This window comes from Sparus aurata, chromosome 14 (genome assembly GCF_900880675.1).
Source record: "Sparus aurata chromosome 14, fSpaAur1.1, whole genome shotgun sequence".
Classification (NCBI taxonomy): Eukaryota; Metazoa; Chordata; class Actinopteri; order Spariformes; family Sparidae; genus Sparus; species Sparus aurata.
Window position 1 is genome coordinate 22,922,981 of NC_044200.1, and position 4,519 is coordinate 22,927,499.

Consider the following 4,519-nt stretch of genomic DNA (forward strand, 5'->3'; position numbering starts at 1 on the left):
TGACATTTTAACATTTTAATGTATTTCTTCCTTTTGTTGCGATGCAGATTCGGAGGCTCGGCTGCTGCAGGCTGGTGAGAGAAACGAGGCGCTCTGTGAGAAGATAACATTCAACCGTTGATAACGACCTCGTCTGCTCGTGTGCTGCCGCGCACTCAAAATGAGTCCCTTTGATTACCTTTCAAGGGAGGAGCTGAAATAAAATATAAATCCAGGCTCTGGATTCGGAGGTCTGGAGGAGCTTCAGAGACGGCCGGCGACTCTGATGAGCCTCAACCTCCATCCTGTCCCCGCTGTCCTCGCCGTCACCTACACTTTGTTTCAGAGCAGCCACAGTCACGCCAGAGCTGTGATTAATCCAGGCTGACATATTTTAGTATGCTGCTCAAGTATTCAGTGTTCAAGGCAACTTCATAAGAGAGATTCTGTATCTCAAAGTTAAAGACGTGAGAGAGGAAGGTCGAGACGAACAACAAAACACACGTATGCACTTAAAACCACCTGACGTGGAACAAAGATCCCGCCGGCTGAGACTCACTTCAGTTGTTACGGGTGGAAATCGACTCACTAGATGTTTTTAGACAGAGCACCAAGCCGCCAATCTGCCCGTCCTTTTGGTGGCTTGGTCCGCGGTTTAAGACAGAGGGCGGCAAATTGGGGGTCTGTTGTGGTCCGCCGATTTTCCACCTCGGAGGGTACACTTATTTCGCTTGCCCGCTATCTAAAAACGAGGCGTCAATGTGCCGGCCTCTGCGTGAGGTGGGCGGAGGTGTTGATGACCTGCACTGTTGTGCGACCCACAGCCGGGGAGTTAAACCAGGAAACAGCTGATCACAGCAGTCAGTCCATCACTTACATCCGCGGACGTCAAGATGAACACCTGGACAGCCGCTGAGATCCAGGAGATGCTAGCGTCTCCTCGCTCTCTGTAGCTGTCTTCGTTGTGTTAGCTTGTTGTTGTAGCAGCAAGCTAAGGACGGTCGCTACTTTCAAATTAAAAGCCCCCCGCTAAGAACCCAGTTCTAAACTCCAATGGGGTGTAATGTAAAGCTCTTATTTTGAAGACAAATTCGTCGTCACCGTTCACAGCCCAACTTTGAGCTTCACGTCACGTCACATGTTTACGCCGACCTCAGAGGCGGCTTTTAGAAAAGGAGGAATTTTACGCCTTCGTTTTAGAAAGACAGGCCGGCACGTTGCCGTCCTTACCTTGTAGCAAATGTGCCGCCTTTTCTATCTAAAAAGGGCTACTCTTTCATGTATATACGGCTCAGTCGGACCTGAACTGGCCTCGGCGTTCTGCACATGCACCACAGTCGGGCGTTGACCCGGAAGTCAGCGATGGGATAGCCGGAAAAAACAAAAGAAGAAGACGATGATGGCAGGTATCAACACAACAAATCTATGTGTCATCCTGGTTTGGTTGGCGTCATTTCTGCAGGAAAAATCAAGTCCAGCATCCCACCAGGAATCTGTACTTTATTGTGTTGTGACATCAGTGACTTCAGAATGACACATTAAAGTAAAACCATCGTCTGCTGCTGCTTCATAATATTCCAGCCCGGGAGATCAAACACGATTTTCTTTAGTTCTGAACAGGATATCAGCTGTGGAGCAGAGTGAGACATCTTACCACAAACACACTGTCTGTGTGTGTGTGTGTGTGTGTGTGTGTGTGTGTGTGTGTGTGTGTGAGAGAACATCAGATGTGCCTGAAGACTTTTTATGTAAAAGGCGTCTTTTTACAAAACAAGAACAAATATAAAAATCTGTGAACAAGTGTTCAAGTGTGTTTTAAAGTGTGTTGTTCAGCGTGAGTGTGTGTGTGTGTGTGTGTGTGTGTGTCTGTGTGTGTGTGTGTCTGTGTGTGTGTGTGTGAAGTGATTCAGGGTGTTTTGTGGTTTGTGTTCCTGCCAGCCGTTTTTGGAAATCCTCCCATGTTTCATCTTTTTTCTACAAAGAAAGCTAAAGCGATGTGTGTGTGTGTGTGTGTGTGTGTGTGTGTGTGTGTGTGTGTGTGAGTGTGTGTGTGTGTGTGTGTGTGCGTGTGTGCGTTCAGGATCCAGACTGACCACATTAACATGCAGATCTTCGTCTCCTCCTCGGCTCGTGTTCTGGATATCTGTGAATGGATCTTCACATCGCCACAGATTCAACCTCCTTCAGTTCGATGCGTCAGCGTCTGTCGCTGTGAGAGCGGCTGCGGTCGCTAATAATGTTTTCCAGTTATTATCTCTAAACACATTATAGTTTACGGTGCTTAGTTTCCAGTTTTAGTCACCAGGATAAAAATATCTGCTGTCTAATTAAGTCATTGTCTGCGTGGCGCTCGCTAAATGTCTCATTATCTCAACATGTCCGATCATTTGCAGATTTTTATCAGCGTTGAAAACCTCGTTATCTCAAGATGAAATGTTTCTATAGTTTCCAGTTTAACTTTTAATGGGGAACAAACATCAGACTGTCCCATGATGAGGATTTAATGAATAAAAACAGATGTATTAAAGTGTTTTTTGATGCCGGCCAGACGTCAAGTTAACAGCTTTTAAAATGTTTGCTATGCGATGCTGAGACGTATTTCCAGGACTTACCAGGAAGTCTGACTTTCTCACTGCAGCTCCTTCTTCGTCCTGTGAACGTCAACGTCAAACAGCGTCATAAGAATATTTCGCTTTCAAGTTCAATATTTCTTAAAGGGATATTCCGGTGTAAGTTTAATCCATGGTTCTAAATCACTGTGAAACTGTGTTAGACTCCCTCTTGAGAGATCAAGTTAGCAGACCGCTAATTTACGGAGTTTTATCAACCTCAGAAACGACCGCACGACAACAATACACTGCAGTAAATGGATCCAAATATAAACCGCCACCAAAAAGCCACAAATAATGCTCAGAACAGCACCAAACTTCAGCAACAGTACAAATAGGGTCTCAGCACATAGTCCGGGGCATCTAACCTCCGCTAGCTTAGCTGGATTTCTATTGTGAAGCTAAAAACAGAGTTCAACTCTCCTCCATCAGCTTCCTGTTGACGGGAAGTCCCGACGCGACGATTACCGAGTGCGGTTAGAAATGCTCAATTCCGTTCTTTTCCCTGTCCGCTCTCGATAATAACTGTTATAAACTGGCAGGTAAGACACATATGAACTTTGATTGCTTTTCCATGGAGTCATAATCATACATTTTCATCCATGAGCCGCGGAACTCTACTGCACTCGGTAATCGACTCGTCGGGACTTCCCGTCAACAGGAAGCTGCTGCAGAAGAGTGGTAAATTTAGTCAGCTTTTCAATAGAAATCCAGCTAAGCTAGCGGAGGTTAGATGCCCCGGACTATGTGCTGAGACCCTATTTGTACTGTTGCTGAAGTTTGGTGCTGTTCTGAGCATTATTTGTGGCTTTTTGGTGGCGGTTTATATTTGGATCCATTTACTGCAGTGTATTGTTGTCGCGCGGTCGTTTCTGAGGTTGATAAAACTCCGTAAATTAGCGGTCTGCTAACTTGATCTCTCGAGAGGGAGCCTAACACAGTTTCACGGTGTGTTAGACCATGGATTAAACTTGCACCGGAATATCCCTTTAACTCTCGCGTCTCATCATCGACTTTGTACGTAATCTAGTCGCATGAATAATCCGAGTATAAATCATAAAGACGTAAAAGATAAAATGTCTAATTGTTTTCAGACCGCACGAGAATTATTCGTGTGACTAGATTACGTACAAAGTCAAAGACAAGACGTGTGAGAGGCTATACGTTTTGGAAACATGTCTCAGCATAGCATCGCTCTTATTGATCTGAGCTTGATTCAGGGAACAAGCATCGAGGTGTTTCACGGTTTCAGGCGGCCCAGTCGAGGTGGAAATGCTCTCAGAGCAGTTAGCGAGCGGAGCGGGGAGAAAGTTCAGCAGGGAGGTTGTTTAACTTACAGTCCAGGTGACAGTTTGACTCTGTTAGCACTATCCATGCTGCTGGTCCTCATATCGATGCTACTGCTAATCCATGCTAGTGATAATGAGTCTGGTTGCCATGGTAGTAACTATGTATGACTGTTAGCCACGCCCCCTTGATCTGGAGACAGGAGGAGGAGCCGACAGAGGCTGAACAGAGGAGCTGCAGTAACGTGGAGCAGAGTGTGGGAGCTTTAATGAAACCGAATACGAGCCGTCGTCCTCCATCGTCTTCTCCTCAGAAACACCCTGCGTGAAGTTATGGAAATATTCTGTCGCTGAATCACAAATGTGAAATTATGCACACACACACACACACTCACACACACACACAAAAAGACAAGACTCTTGTTGCCATGGCGAAATGTATAATACACTGCTGCTGCTGAGAGTCGCTGCTCATTAGACGGAAAACAAAAGGCAGAGGCTACTGTGGATAATACACACACACACACACACAACAACACACACACACACACACACACACACACACAACACACACACACAACAACACACACACACACACACACACACAACAACACACAGTCATTATATTCATTTATATTCACACTC